This window comes from Cololabis saira, chromosome 22, assembly GCF_033807715.1.
Source record: "Cololabis saira isolate AMF1-May2022 chromosome 22, fColSai1.1, whole genome shotgun sequence".
Classification (NCBI taxonomy): Eukaryota; Metazoa; Chordata; class Actinopteri; order Beloniformes; family Belonidae; genus Cololabis; species Cololabis saira.
Genome location: NC_084608.1, coordinates 803,384 through 820,626, shown reverse-complemented (window position 1 = coordinate 820,626; position 17,243 = coordinate 803,384).

The window sequence follows — 17,243 nt, the reverse complement described above, 5'->3', positions numbered from 1 at the left end:
CATTTCTGTTTGTATTGTAGTGCTCGCTGAGGGCCACAGATTCCTCCTGATTCTCTGAATCTTTTGATGACATTTTACACTGTTGATGGTGGGATCTTCAAAACTAAAATTTGATGTTGAGGAACATTTTCCTGAAATTGTTCCACAATGTTTTGAAGCAGTTTATGGCAGATTGGAAAACCTCGGCCCACTTGACATCTGAGCACCTTTGCATCTCTGAACGCTCCTTTTAAATCCAGTCATGTTACTTACCTGTTGCCAGTTATACTAATTTGTTGTTAAATGTCAGGTGTACTTTTTTTTTACGTAATTGTAGATACATTTTGCATTGCACTTTTTTCCCAGTTATTGTTTTTTTTTTTCTTCTTTCTTGAAAGTGGATCTCAACCTTTTGCTGTCTTTATATTTGGTGTGCTCCCTTCAGCCTTTTATGACTGTATTTGTTTAAACTGTGTTTCTGCATGAGTGTTTGCGTGTGCATGTGTGTGGGCACACAAAGCTGATGATAGCGGGCTTCATGGAGTGGAACCAACCAATTCAGGGTGGAAAGAGCTGCAGTTAGTGCTGTGGAGACAATGAACCCTGAGCTGATGGGAAGTCCTGCAGGAGAAAACTCAGCGTTAGAGTATTCAATTCAATTCAATTCCGTTCAATTTTATTTATATAGCGTCTATTCAGAATCAGAATCAGCTTTAATCAGCTAGAATTAAGGGGATTCTGTCTAAACAAGACATGGAAAAACTTGTTCATGCATTCATTTTCAGTAGGTTGGATTATTGCAATGGCATCTTTACAGGCCTGAACAAGAAATCAATGAGGCAGCTGCAGCTGATCCAGAACGCTGAGACAGAGTCCTTACAAACACCAGGAAACTGGACCACATTACACCAGGAAACTGGACCACATTACACCAGGAAACTGGACCACATTACACCAGGAAACTGGACCACATTACACCAGGAAACTGGACCATATTACACCAGGAAACTGGACCACATTACACCAGGAAACTGGACCACATTACACCAGGAAACTGGACCATATTACACCAGGAAACTGGACCACATTACACCAGGAAACTGGACCACATTACACCAAGAAACTGGACCACATTACACCAGGAAACTGGACTACATTACACCAGGAAACTGGACCACATTATACCAGGAAACTGGACCACATTACACCAGGAAACTGGACCACATTATACCAGGAAACTGGACCACATTACACCAGGAAACTGGACCACATTATACCAGGAAACTGGACCACATTACACCAGGAAACTGGACCACATTACACCAAGAAACTGGACCACATTACACCAGGAAACTGGACCACATTACACCAGGAAACTGGACCACATTACACCAGGAAACTGGACCACATTACACCAGGAAACTGGACCATATTACACCAGGAAACTGGACCACATTACACCAGGAAACTGGACCACATTACACCAGGAAACTGGACCATATTACACCAGGAAACTGGACCACATTACACCAGGAAACTGGACCACATTACACCAAGAAACTGGACCATATTACACCGGTCATGAAATCACTACACTGGCTTCCAGTGAGTCCAAGGATACAGTTTAAAATCTTACTGCTGGTCTACAAAGCACTGAATGATCTTGGACCAAAATACATGCTTGATCTGTTAGTTCCTATGAAGCTCCCAGACCCCTGAGGTTCATCTGGATCTGTTAGTTCCTATGAAGCTCCCAGACCCCTGAGCTTCATCTGGATCTGTTAGTTCCTATGAAGCTCCCAGACCCCTGAGGTTCATCTGGATCTGTTAGTTCCTATGAAGCTCCCAGACCCCTGAGGTTCATCTGGATCTGTTAGTTCCTATGAAGCTCCCAGACCCCTGAGGTTCACCTGGATCTGGTTTGTTGTGGTTCCAGAACCAGAACCAAGCAAGGTTCATCAGCGTTCAGTTATTCTGCTCCTCACCGGTGGAACAAACTTCCTGTACCTGAGGTCTGCTGCAACTGTAGATCCTTTAAATCAGGATAAAAACATTACTGTTTACTGAAGCGTACTCCTAAATTAAACTTACCTGCTGTATTCTACTGCCCTTATTTTTAACAACTTGTGCTTTTTATTATTAGGGCCCGAGCACCTTCAGTGCGAAGGCCCTATTGTATCTGTAGGAATTTTTTTTCTTTCTTTCTTTTTTCTTTCTTTCTTTCTTAGGGCCTTTTTGCCCCCCTAAACGTGCCCAAAAAGTCACCAAATTTTGCATGCAAGTCAGGCCTGGCAAAAAATTTGATATTAAATGCTTTGCATTAATGGGCGTGGCAAAATGGCTCAACAGCGCCCCCCGGAAAACTTTGTACCTCAAGCCCCACGATACGGTTTGACGTACATGCACGAAAATCGCTACACACCTGTATCATGTCGCAACTTAAAGAAAAGTCTCTTGGCGCCATGGCCGAAACCGAACAGGAAGTCGGCCATTTTGAACAATCTGAATTAATCACGTAATTTTGGAGCAATATAAGCCATTCCTTCGAGAATTAATATGGCCCGAACCGTATCGTGAACCCAGATGTGTTATACATTAAAATATGCGTCTCCATCCTGCGACTACACGCATTACTTTTCTCTTTCAAAAGTGTTACCGTGGCGACGCTAGACGCCAAAAAGCGAGCCCCCCCTTCATCTGATTGGTCCATATTTGATAGTTCCCCAAAAGGCACCAAATTTGGCATGCAAGGCAGGCCTGGCGATAAATTTGATATTTCATGGTTTGCATTAATGGGCGTGGCAAAATGGCTCAACAGCGCCCCCTAGAAAACTTTGTGCCTCAAGCCCCACAATACGGTTTACGGCATGCACGAAAATCGGTACACACCTGTATCATGGCGCAACTTAAAGAAAAGTCTCTTGGCGCCATGGCCGAAACCGAACAGGATGTCGACCATTTTGAATTAATTGTTTAATTTTGCCGCAATTTATGCCATTCCTTTGGCAATTAATACCGCCCAAACCGTAACGTGCACACAGGTGTGTTATACATCAAAATGTGCGTCTCCACCCTGCGACTACACGCATTACTTTTCTCTTTCAAAAGTGTTACCGTGGCGACGCTAGACGCCAAAAAGCGCGCCCCCCTTCATCTGATTGGTCCATATTTGATAGTTCTCCAAAAGTCATCAAATTTTGCATGCAAGCCAGGCTTGGCAATAAATTTGATATTTCATGGTTTGCATTAATGGGCGTGGCTTAACGGCTCAACAGCGCCCCCTAGAATACTTTTCTCTGCCATAACTTTTGAATGGTTTGACATAAAGAGTCGTGGGTGGTGTCATGAGACTCGGTATTGAGTCCTTCACCATAATTAGTGAAAATTAGCCCCGCCCCTTCTTTTGATTGTTTTTCCCTATTTCCTGCTATAACTTTTGAATGGTTTGACATAGAGAGTCGTGGGTGATGTCACCTGAATCGGTATTGAGTCCTTGAGCTTCATTGGCCTGAATTAGCCCCGCCCCTTCTTCTGATTGGTTGTCCCTTTTTTCTGCTATAATTTTTATATGGTTTAACATAGGAAGTCGTGGGTGGTGTCATTTCTGATATGCTTATGGGGGACGGTGGACGTGAGTGCGAGGGCCCGTTCATCGCTGCTTGCAGCTTTAATTTTACTTCTTTTCTTATCATCTTATTCTTAATTTTTTACTGTCTAATTATGTCTTGCTGCTTTTAATGTCAATGTAAAGCACTTTGAATTACCTTGTGTTGAATTGTGCTATATAAATAAATTTGCCTTGCCTTGCCTTAATGTCGTTTAAAAATATCAAACGGGGACTTTGGTTAACACTATGGCACCATAGTTGTTATAAGGCGCCATTTTTCCAAAAGAGGATGACACTGGGATGGAGGAGGGAAAAAAGGCATCTTCACACTTAAACTTAAACTTTATTTATTTATATAGCGCCATATCATACATTTAAGAATTGCAGCACATGCTGCTTTACATGCAGAATAAAATGACAATCAGAAAACACAATTTACACAATTTGACCACGACCACAAGGAGCATCGCCACAGAGACCCCCCCAACCCGGACAGACCAGGGCAGACCTCACACAGAAGGTGGAGTCAGGCCTGAGGGACCCCCATGACGACACCCCCATGGGCAGAGCAGGCACACCTCCCAGTCTGGACGACCCCCCTGAGGAAACACTGGAGTTAAAAACTAAAAGATGAAAAGAAAGTAAAAAAAATGCCTAAAAGTATAAAATGTTCAGAGAAATCTATACAAAACATAAGATGAATAATAAATAACATAAAATAAAATGAAAGTCATTAAAAATGGATTAAAGGTTTAAAGATAATAAAAGAGCTAAATAAATAAACACAATAAATAGATGAAAAGACTAGGTAAATGAGATCAGATAAAAGCCAAACTAAAAAGGTGTGTCTTGAGCCTCCTTTTAAAAATATCAACGTTCTCTGCGGCCCTGAGGTTCTCTGGCAGGCTGTTCCATAAAGAGGGGCCATAATGGCTGAATGCAGCCTCACCGTGGGTTTTGGTCCCGGTTCGGGGAATGGTTAAGAGGCCGGTGCCAGAGGACCTCAGGGTCCGTGAGGGTTGATACGGTAAAAGCAGGTCAGATAAATAAGATGGCCCAAGACCGTTAAGACACTTAAAAACCAGTAAAAGAACCTTAAAATCAATCCTGAAGCGGACGGGGAGCCAATGCAGCGATTTTAAAACAGGTGTAATGTGCTCCTGCCCTCTGGTCCTCGTCAGCACGCGAGCGGCTGAATTCTGTAGTAATTGTAAGTTCTTAATACTCTTTTTAGGAAGACCAGAGAGCAGGGCATTACAATAATCTAAACGACTAGAGATAAAAGCATGCATCAGCACCTCCGTGCTGGCCTGAAAGAGAAACGGGCGGACTCTGGCTATATTCTTAAGATGGTAAAAACCTATCTTCGTAATATTCTTTATGTGTGGAATAAAAGTGAGCTCAGAGTCAAAAATAACACCCAGGTTCTTTACACATTGTGAAGGTTTAAAATCTTGTAGTTTTGGTAAAGGTTTCTCTCTCTGGCCTTCAGGACCAATAACTAAAACCTCTGTTTTGTCCTGGTTGAGCTGTAGCAAATTATCTGCCATCCATGACTTAATATCTAAAATACAGTTAAAAATGGCGTCAAGTGGTCCTGTGTCATCAGGAGACACAGCGATGTACAGCTGTGTGTCGTCAGCGTAGCTGTGGAAGCTGATGCCGTGTCTCCTGATGACGTCCCCCAAGGGAAGCATGTAAAGGTTAAAAAGGAGCGGACCTAAAATTGACCCTTGGGGGACCCCACACTTAATTCCATGCATTCTGGAGGAACATGTATCCAAACTTACAAAGAAAGATCGATCTATGAGATAGGAGCAGAACCAGTTAAAAACAGTACCAGAGAGGCCCACCAGTCTGTTTAATAAAATGTGATGGTCTACTGTATCGAAGGCGGCACTAAGATCCAGTAGAACCAAGACTGTCAGTTTGCGGTTATCTAAATTGCACCTGATGTCATTTAAAATCTTTAAAAGGGCTGTCTCGGTACTGTGGTTTCTCCTAAAGCCAGACTGAAATTTCTCTTAAATATTGTTTCTTATTAAAAAATAATGTACTTGGTTGAAAACCAGCTTTTCTAAAATCTTACTTAAAAGGGTAAGTTGGTCTGTAGTTATTAAAAATGCTGTGATCTAAATTGCTCTTCTTCAGAAGGGGCTTCACCACTGCCATTTTAAAGGCAGCAGGGAAGACGCCCGTCTGAAGAGAGTAATTTACTATATTTAAAATCTGTTCCTCAAAGAATTCATAAAATGTCTTTAAAAGTGAAGTGGGAATAGGGTCTAAAAGGCAGGTTGTTGGGTTTACCTGGGAGAAAACTCAACCAAGGGTCCTCGCATCAACCAGGGCAAAACTCTCCAGTGTTTCCTCGGATAAAAGCAACTGTCCAGATGTGTTAAAAATTACATTTTGATGTGGTAAAAGACTGGACCTAATGTTGTCAATTTTACTTCCAAAGTGGTCTGCAAAATCCTCACAAAGATTGTCTGTTGGTGGTTGTGAGGAATTCTTAAAATGTACATTGGTTAAAAGATCGAAGGTGGAGAAAAGAAATTTAGGATTGTTTTTATTGTCTGTAATGAGTTTTGAGAAATGAGCAATCCTTGCCTGTTTGACGGTTTTATTGTAGGATTTGAGTTGTTCACGAAATATTTGATAATGTATTGTAAGTTTACTTTTTCTCCACCTCCACCTTCTCCTGCATTTTCTTTTAGATTTTTTGACTTCCTCAGTTCTCTATGGGGGTGTAGGCTTAGTTTTTATGGTTTTTGTTAAAAGCGGAGCAACTGAGTTCAGAGTGGATTCCAGTTTCCTGTTAAAATTATCAACAGTAAAATCACATGATGCATGTAAACCTGCATCATGCAGGTTTACCTAGCATGTGTGTCATGCTGCTGATGACATACACTGTTTCATGAGCAGGAGTGCTCTGTAAAATTTCAATAAAATTTGCAGCCACTTCAGAAGTTAGGTAGCGTTTCCTCACCGTTCTCATCGAGGCTTCCTGATGATTAAGACTGGTGATGTTAAAAAACACGCAGTAATGGTCAGACACAGCCAGGTCGACAACAGAGGACACACCGGTGGACAGGCCATAGGTTATGACCAGGTCCAGGGTGTGTCCTCTGTTGTGAGTCGGCTGTGTGACATGTTGGGTAAAATCCATGCAGTTTAAAAGGTTTAAAAATTATTTCGACAGTGGGGCGGAGGTATTGTCAATGTGTAGATTAAAATCACCAGTTATTAAAATTCTGTTGTAAGTGGTATGTATGATTGATAAAAGCTCAGAAAATTCACTGATAAAAACAGTGGAGTGATGGGGTGGTCTATAAACAGTTAAACAAAGAATAGGAGAACTGCTAAAAACAAAGGCAAGGTGTTCAAATGAGGAGTAGTTGTTAAAAGAGACCTACTTTGCAGCTAATGTGTTTTTAAAAATTGAAGCTGTGCCGCCTCCCTTTCTAACACCCCGTGTAGTAAATAAAAAATGTAAATCTGGTGGAGAAGCCTGGATGAGGGAAAATGCAGCGTCCGTGCCAAGCCATGTCTCTGTTAAAAGAATACCATCAAGTTTATGATGTACAATAAGATCATATAAAATAAAGGTTTTGTTTAAAAGAGAGCGCACGTTCAACACAGCCAAGTTAATGTCTGTGCTGAACGCGCCCTCACGACCACAACGTACCGGGTTGATAAAAACAAGATTGTCTCTGTTAAAACCAGTGGGTCTGTGGATCTGACGGGGAAAACGGGTGGTGACCAGGGGATGAATCGGTTGAGGATCTGGTGTGTGGGTGACGCCAGATGTAGCTGGCTTTATGGAGAAATTATCTGTTGGGGGTGGCAGTGATGACTGTGACCTGTGGGGGTAGCTGGAGAGGGGGACAGTGCTGTGAGCAGCTGGCTCCACAGGTGGAGAAGAAGACTCCGGGCCCGAGCTGGGAGTGTGGGTGTGACCGGAAAATAGTCACTCACGTGGAGCAGACAGAACCGCGTGCTGAATGTTTGCAGCCAACACGCGGTTGGGGAGAAGAGGGGGCGAGGAGAAGAAAGTTGTGGGGACTCAAGGTTGGGGGATGCAAGGTCCCCACTGAGTGCCCGGATAGACGGGTGAGGTGGTGAGGCTGCGGTCGCGGCATCAGACGAAGGAGGGGGATTCCCTGCCGGCTCCGGACGAGGACGAGGAGGGCCGCCAGAGCGTCGGAACACGGCCTCCCTCAGGATTTCCCGCCGAGCAGAGGAGGTCGTAGACCGGGATGAGGATGAGCGTCGCTGAGGCTCCTGGGTGTCCCGAGCTGACAGTGGAGGGGCTGTGATGTCGGCCGCTGTTTTCGGGTGCAGAGGTGGAACCGCAGGTGACGGGACATCAGCCGGATGGACCGGATTTTCATCCGAAGACAAAGCCGTGTAGCGGTTGGAGAGGCTCAGGGGGGGAGGAGGAGAGGCGGCCCCGCCTGAGTGCTTCTTGCGGCCGTGAATCACCACTTCAGACCATGGTGGTTCGCGGTTGGGTGTAGAGCAGGAAGAGGGCCGTGGACAGGTGGAGGGGTCCCAAACGGCTGTATCCAGAAGGGCCGCGCTAAGTTCGGATATCTTTCTGGACTGCCCGGCCGCTACCTCCATGACGCTGGAGAGCAGGGAGTCCTTCTGCTTCAGGTCTTCGGAGAGTCGTCTGACATCCTCCTCAAGGTCGGTGATCCTTTTGTTTGCTCGTGTTAGAAGTTTGTTTTCCTCACACGGCAGAGCTGGCATTGTGTAGTTGTAGCTGGGGAGAACAGAACCCGGCACGGTACATCCAAGTGAGCGCCACAGCCTTCGCGCTCCAACCTGGTGACTGTGTTGGGGGGGTGATACGAGGGGAGCCAGGGAAGGTGTTGAAAATGAGGGAGGTGTATTTATCAGCGTGTACGTGTGTGTGTGTGTGTGTGTGTGTGTGTGTGTGTGTGTGTGTGTGTGTGTGTGTGTGTGTGTGTGTGTGTGTGTGTGTGTGTGTGTGTGTGTGTGTGTGTGTGAGCGGTAAGTCTGTGAACTATGCCCCAGATCTACTCCTCAACCATTGTCCTTGTTGTTATCAGACGGCACGGTATAGTTCCGTTACAGGTCCACAGGTGTCCTGAAGGGAGGGGAGGGCTAGTGGGGGCAGAGCATCTTGTTTTCAATTCCTCCAGGGAGATTGTGACTGGAACGGCCTGCCAAGCCGCCCTGTCAAGGTCAGATTGTAGAATCAACAATTGCATTTTGGGTCAGGCAGACTCCAGTAATTTTCTGTCTGCCTTAAGTCTCTGGTTCATCAATGGCGAATCCAAACAGATGAATTTGTGGTCAATTCCCCGCCAAGCCGAGCTTCCAACTTCTCCAAGGTCTTTTCCATCCTGCCAATGAGATAAAAAACCACCGCTAGCCTGCGATTCTGTTCAAGAATCACATCCAACTTGCAATTTTGCTCCTCCAATGTTAGAGTCTGAGTGTTCTTCAACCTTCTTTTGCACACCACCCGTGGCTCCTCTCATGACACTTGCAACATCATACTGTAATCTTGGGAAATGAGCTTGCTCTTCTGGTCATCAGGATGGAGTCAGCTGTGGCCCCTTGGAGAGGAATAAATTAAAAAACCCTCTCTTGCACATCATGGGCTTTGTCAATGTAGTGGATCACAAGCACCAGTGGACACTGAGTCCAAATATCCATTGTTTCGTCAGCTAGAATGGAGACAAAATATGCCCTCCTGATTTCTACTCTGTACTCTTAAAACTGAGAGCATGCAGTCAAGGAGTTAATTCTGTACAGTTTTAGATATTCCGTTAAACACAGTAGCTGTCTGCAGGTGCTCGTGCAGAACTGCACCTAGTGACGCTACCAAATCCATCAATCCTCTAAAGACGCCAAGATTTTCAGAGCTGTCACTCTCATCATGTCCACGCAGGGCTAGCTCAAATGCATCAAAGAACATGACACAGTCTATTATTTTAGACAGGATGTGCATGTTTTTGTCAACCTCCTCATTATGCTTACGGATCCCTACCCTGTAGCCTTCATCAAGCCGAGCAGAAATGTTAATTCTCCCAAACATGGCCAGTTGCAGTGCATTTCGCATGTTTATTAGTGCTTCATTGCTTTTTCTGAAAATGGCTTTTAATCAGTCATACCTGTCTGATCCTGGCATTCGAAAAGGAGGCAGGGAAAGCAGAATTAAGCATTATTTTGCCACTAGCCAAGCCATTTTATTAAACCAGATCTTAGAAAATGACCATGTGTATTGCCTCCCTCTGTCTTCTGACTGCTGATTGATAGTGATGTCTGACTGATCAGGTCAAACGTGTTTCACATCAAGCTCCTCCTGAAACGTCATCCTCTCAAATGATGTTGTTTTAAGTGACATCACTGAATTTAATTTCTCTTTCTCTATGATGCTTCTTCCTCCATTGTACGTCTCCAACCCCCACTCAAACTCACTCTGCCACACCTTATGAAAGACGGCGGTGACTTACTGTAGCATGGGCGGTGTTACGTAAATCCAGCTGCATTCAAATGTAACTTAGGACACACAAGCTCCTATCTTCTAAAAGTCTGTGAATGAGACTGTAATTTTATGTGTTCAGCCAGCAGAATCGCACAAATGCTAGTATTTGCAATACTGTGCACAAGTCTTCAACATCCCTATGCTTCTTATGATATTACAGTTTAATAACAATGTTTATTTTCCAATATTCTTAATATACAAGTAAACTATACAAGAATGAAGGCTCCCTTTCACCTATCTACAATGGACTACTAATACATGTCATTCCAAACATGGGGGATTCTTCTTAGGAGCCAAATCTGTGTCTGACTCTGAGAGGAAGTTATACTAAATACTGACTTTTATGCTTCGACAGTCTGTTCTGAACCATGTGTAGTTGCATTCTATGGGCCCGATTTACTAAAGGTTTGCGTGTGTTAAAACGTGTGCAAACTTGACAGCACCCGCAAACCAAAGTGCCAGCTGATCTACTAACAGCGTGCAAAGAGGACTGCGTCTCTGAAATGCACAAAATTGCACACGCAATTCAGTTAGTACTTTTGCCCTGATGAATAATCAATATGGGGCGTACCCGCCAGAACGCGCTAAATACTGGGAGGGGAAGATGCAAATTGCTCCATTTACCACGCGCAATGAGATTTACCAAGCCTGAAAGTAATTGCGCGTATTGTGATTGCGTCTGTATTTAATACGTTCGAAAGGAAGGTGCAAATCTGCTGCTGCCGTTATTGTGGCAAGGAGGCGACATCCAAAATCAAAGAATACGCAGAGAGAGAGTCTTTATTCTGCTGCATGCTATTTTAAAAATGGTTGCACAAGTTTTATTAAAGGCCACTTTTTCTTTAGTTCTTCGCCTTATATCTTTGCCACCTTATTTTATTGTGCCCCCCTCCACTCGCCCACAAGCAGGCTAAGCCTTTGTGCCAAAACTTTGTATTTTATTGATTACTTATCTTATTGAACGTGAAATCATCCTTCGTAAATTACATTTAATTAAAACCCGTGCTTATTAATCACAAAACACAGGTTAAACATCATGACCAAATCCGCTCTGACCCGCTGTGTCAGGATCAGCGCAGACAGACTGCAGCTTCGCCTGAATTATGGTTCTGCGTTAAATCGACGGCGTAGCCGACGCGTAGGGTCGCGGTCGGGGTGCGTCGCCGCGTACTCTACGCCGTCGGTTCTGCGTTGGTGTGACGCGGAACCATAAATCAGCCTTTAGTGTGCGCTTTGTGCGCTGTTCTGAACACTTCACTTATATGATGGTCCCGTCTGTCACACATTTACTGAGTGTTTGCTATATAATATATAATATTTGCAATATACTGTGGACATCTGAATAAAAACTTAACTCATAAATAGATGAATCAAAGCGCTCTCCAGCTCTGTGTCTGATTGTCTTTTTCTCCTCAGATCATGCCGAGCACCGCCGGGTCACGCAAACCCGACCAATTCAATATTAAAATCAAATTCGGTCCTGTGGCCAGTTTTTCTATTTCGTATTTTTGATCTGTGCCTAAAATTGAAATATGAAAAACCAGACGTTTTTCTGTTTTTTGTGTTACCAACTGCATTTATTCTATCGCAGCTTTTCTCCGATATTGCGTTTCTTTTGGTAATGTTTAAATTTCTTTGCTGTAGTTCATGAATGTATTTATTTGCCTCTTCCACTAATATCTCTAACTCCAACTCGTTCAATTTCATTTTGCGCTTGTGACTTGTGACTGTGCTTTCCATCCACTCTCCATGGCGCAGAGTTTGCGCTCGCAAACCATAAGACACGCAACACCTCATTTAAATACTGCAGTTTGCACCTGTTATCAATTGCGCACGCAATCTTAGTTGATCACCCGCAAACCACGCAACAACTGCACGCGCAAACTTTTTCAGTGCACACGCAATTTAGTACTCTTTATTTAGGATCTTAGTAAATCAGGCCCTATGTGTATATTATCAAGATGTTTACTGATTCATACTATATATACGGGTATGTAGGTACATACATACATACATACATACATACATACATACATACATACATACATACATACATACATACATACATACATACATACATACATACATACATACAGTTGTGTGAAAAAGTGTTTGCCCTCTTCCTGATTTCTTTTTTTTGCATGTTTGTCACACCTAAATGTTTCAGACTCATTTAAATATTAGACAAAGATAACAAAAGTAAACAAAAAATGCAGTTTTTAAATGAAGGTTTTTATTTTTAAGGGGGAAAAAAATCCAAACCTAAATAGGTTAAAACATAAATAGGTTAAAACATAAATTGTGCTGTATCACATCTTTGGAAATATGAATTCAATTTCTCTAGCAAAACCCAGGCCGGATTACTGCCACACTTGTTCTCAATCAAGAAATCACTTAAATAGGAGCTGTCTCACAAAGGGAAGTAGACCAAAAGATCCTCAAAAGCTACACATCATGCTGCGATCCAAAGAATTTCATGATCAAATGAGAAACAAAGTAATTGAGATCCATCAAAACATGGAACAGTGGTGAACCTTCCCAGGAGTGGCTGGCCGACAAAAATGACCAGCGACAACTTATCCAAGATTGATTGATTGATTGATTGATTGATTGATTGACTGATTGAAACCTTTATTGTCCCCTCTGGAGAAAATCAGTTGCCAAACAGCTCATGACATTCTAAAAGAGGAAGACAAACAGAAATTAAAGCCGCAAGCAGCGATGAACGGGCCCTCGCACCCTCGTGCACGTTCAGGCTGCAGTGGAAGCTTGTATGACTTGCATTTAGATTCTTCAGGCCTGGACATTTAGCGGATGAAACCACCCACGACTCTCTATATCAAACCATTCAAAAGTTATGGCAGAAAAAGGGACTATAAAATATCGACCAATAAGAAGAAGGGGGTGTTTATATATAAACACGATAGATGCTTTTTGGTGTCTATAGTCGCCACAGTAACGCTTTTGACTGAGAAAAGTAATGCGCGTCATTGCAGGATCGAGACGCACATTTTGATGTATAACACACCTGGGTACACGTTACAGTTTGGGCGAAGAAACGGCATAAATTGCGGCAAAATTACACGATTAATTGAAAATGGCCGACTTCCTGTTGGGTTTCGGCCATGGCTCCAAGAGACTTTTCTTTAAGTTGCGCCATGATACAGGTGTGTACCGATTTTCATGCATGTACGTCAAACCGTATTGTGGGGCTTGAGGCACAAAGTTTTCTGGGGGGCACTGTTCAGCCATTAGGCCACGCCCATTAATGCAAACCATTAAATATCAAATATTTTTTCCCCAAGCCTGGCTTGTGTGCAAAATTTGGTGACTTTTGGGGAACTATCAAATATGGACCAATCAGATGAAGGGGGGGCGCGCTTTTTGGCTTCTATCGTCGCCATGGTAACGCTTTTGACTGAGAAAAGTAATGCGCATCGTCACAGGATGGAGACGCACATTTTGATGTATAACAAACCTGGGTGCATGTTACGGTTTGGGCCGCATTAACTGCCGAAGGAATGGCTTGCGTGCAAAATTTGGTGACTTTTGGGGCACGTTTAGGGGGGCAAAAAGGCCTTCATTTCGTCAGAAAAAAAAAAACGAGAACGAGAAAAAAAAAAACGAGGATAAAAAAAAGAATTCCTACTGATACAATAGGGCCTTCACACTGTAAGTGCTCGGGCCCTAATAATAATAAACGCTACAGATACAATAGGGTCCTCGGACCCTCAGTGCTCGGGCCCTAAAAATAATCAGCAGGCTCCTACATAGGGCCCGATTTACTAAGATCCTAAATAAAGAGTACTAAATTGCGTGTGCACTGAAAAAGTTTGCACGTGCTGTTATTGTGTGTTTTGCGGGTGATCAACTAATATTGCGTGCGCAATTGATAACAGGTGCAAACCGCAGTATTTAAATGAGGTCTTACGGTTTGCGAGCGCAAAATGAAATTTGACGAGTTGGAGTTAGAGATATTAGTGGAAGAAGCAAATTGTTGTGCCGTATTCAGCACCCCTGCCGTGAAAAGCACCCCCTCGTATATTCAATGATAAGTAGACCAAGAAAAAAAACAACACACTGACACTTCAATATATTTATATATATTTATATACACACTCACACAAACACATACTTAGGAGTTTATATTATATATATTTACAAATATTATGGAAGACAACACAGTAAGCAGGCTATTAATTAATGACATCAATAACCATTTACCCAATTTTTGTTATCTGTGACTGTGATTGTGGGAAAGTATGACTATTGTGGAATCCATGAGCGCATTTAAACATGAATCATTAACACAAAACTGGACGCTAAACAGAACGTGACACGGAATGAGAATATCATTTTTGTCAGACGAGGGGGTGCTTTTCACGGCAGGGGTGCTGAATACGGCACAACACCGGGGTATGATAACTGCAGAACAAGTATAGGCGCACAATAAGAAACACTTTTTTCTCCATAAAAACACGTGATTTATTTATTATCACAAATAAAAAAAATTAAGGTGCCTCCTGTGGCAACCTTTTGCTGAATAATACTCGATTTAACATTCAAATAAAATATTTCTCCTTTTGCATGTGGAGAATCCTCACCACAAGTTGAGCCATCCCCACCCCAGTCCTCAAATCAGGCACCAACAAGCATCCCTGCGTAATGCTGGGCAGATTAGCACCTTCCTTTTGAACGTATTAAATACAGACACAATCACAATCCCCGCAAAAACTTTCAGGCTTGGTAAATCTCATTGCGTGTGGTAAAAGGAGATATTTGCATTTTCCCCTCCCAGTATTTAGCCATTTCTGGCGGGTACGCCCCATATTGATTATTCATCAGGGCAAAAGTACTAAATGAATAGCGTGTGCTATTTTGCTCATTTGAGAGGCGCAGTCCTCTTTGCACGCTGTTAGTAGATCAGCTTGCACATTGGTTTGCGGGTGATGTCAAGTTTGCACACGTTTTTACGCACGCAAACCTTTAGTAAATCAGGCCCATAGTGTACTGCACAATTCTTGGCCATCAGAAAAAAGACGGCTGTTGTGAAAGAATTGTAGAAAAATCATCCATCACAGGTCCAAATCGACACATCTCACAAATTACACATTTGTCTACCGCGTTGCCACTTAAAATCCGTCCGGTGGTATCTTACAACACAAGGGGGCATCATTTTACAATCAGGTCATATTTTTACTCAAGATTAAACAGATCCAAGTCTTACAGTATGAGATGTCATGATCTTAACACTACAGCAATTCTGCAATGTATATGAGCCTTTAAAGACATATATTAAAGACATTATAGTCCTTAATAAACAATACTTGTTAAAAAAAAATTAATGTTCCATGCTTTAAAACTAGATTAAGGCTATTATTAAGGGTGTTGCATTTTTTATTTTTTTTTTCCAGGATGCATCATAATGTTTTCTTCAGATTTGAGTGATCCCTGGTTACCCATTTGTTTTTGTTTCAATTTAAATGAACACTTTCTGGAAGTTGACCAAAATGTTACAAATTAAGTCCCAGTCTCTATAAAAGTATGACTTTCTCCCATTCTGTCCAACTGTAACTTGTCATTTCTTCTTTTTCTTCTCAGTTTATTTCACATCAAAAATTAGTTTTGCTCCCTGTGAAAGAATATTAAGCCTTATTTCCTCTCATAAGCACAGCACTATTAAGAAAAGACATTCGCTTATGAATAAACAACAATAAAAACAAATAGATGGGAGGAGAAAAACAGAAAGAAAACAACACAAGGAGCGGGTGAGGAGCATAATAATTGTGTGATTTATCCTCACTGAACTACCGCCGTCATGGCATAATTAAACATGAAAAGCTAAATTTATCGTGGTGCGCTCAGCCTCCTCATTAATTTAAAGCTCAGACGTTCAGAGAGGAGGCCTTTTTCTAATCCACCCGCTGTGTCTCTTGTTATCTTTTCTCCCTCTTTCCCCTCCTCCCATTACAGAGTATTAAAATTTATATTACTCTCAGAGCTCCATAATCATAAACCACAGGGTCCATAGAGGGGCATGTACGGGAAGAATGGAGAGAGCCGGGTGAAATCTTCAGAGGGATAGAGAGATAGAGGGATAACAGAACAGAAAGGGAGAGAGTCAGTATGTCTCATTAAGGATAAGAAAGGCTCTCATTAAGACAGAACTCTCTCGATCTTATGTCCTGCATGATAGCCACCTATTTGTTGTCTAATAGCTCCAGCCACTGCAAACGTGTGCAATACATCTTGTATAATGAAAGGTAGTGGAGGTGGCGTCTCTCCCACCCAGAATACCGAGTGCTTCTGTGTCATTAACAATCAGCTCAACATCCACTAATTGGCTCTTGTGTATTTTTCCTCTTACTCTCCCTCCTCCTTGTCTTACCCTTTTGAACATGTTTTTACCAACAGAAGAACAAACTTGTCACTGGTTTGAATTGTTTATGTGTTGTATTTGTTATACCCGCTTCCTTAAACTATAAATCAGGGAAGCGGCATAGCATGGGGAGCTAATAACCTGCCTTGTACATCTGCCTTCATAAATTATGCAGCAGGCTACGCTGCAGCTTGTTGTCTGTCAACCAGGCAGCTTTGGTCCTGTCAGCTTCTGCCTCACTACTAAAAGTCAGAAAAAAAAGAAAAAGAAAAGAAAAAAAAGAAAAACTGGGAACCTGAAGCAAAGTAAGAGGACTGTCAGTAGTCACTTTTTAACTATTTTCTATAAAAAGAAGTTAATCCGAACCAGCAATTAAAAAACTTCATACTAATGAGTGACCGTGTGTTTCCTGTCCTCTACACACGCCTTGCATGCATTGACAGGTAGATAAACTCCATCTCCAATTACTACACTGTCAAAGAGGCTGTAGTTTACTTGGCAGTAACTGGCAGTAAGGAAAAACTGACAGAAAGACAAAAAAACATACAGTTACAAAGTCAATATTTCTATTGTGTGTGAGGTTAAACATATCACAAGTTACACAAAATATTAAAATTAAGACACAAATGTAAAATAAATGTGAGGGAGACTAGCTTAGTGGTTACAAAGGTCTGGAAGATCCAGGTTCAAGCCCCTGGATTGCAACCGAAGTCAACTGTGAGCCCCTGAGCCCTTCTGCTCCCCGGGTGCTGTACAAA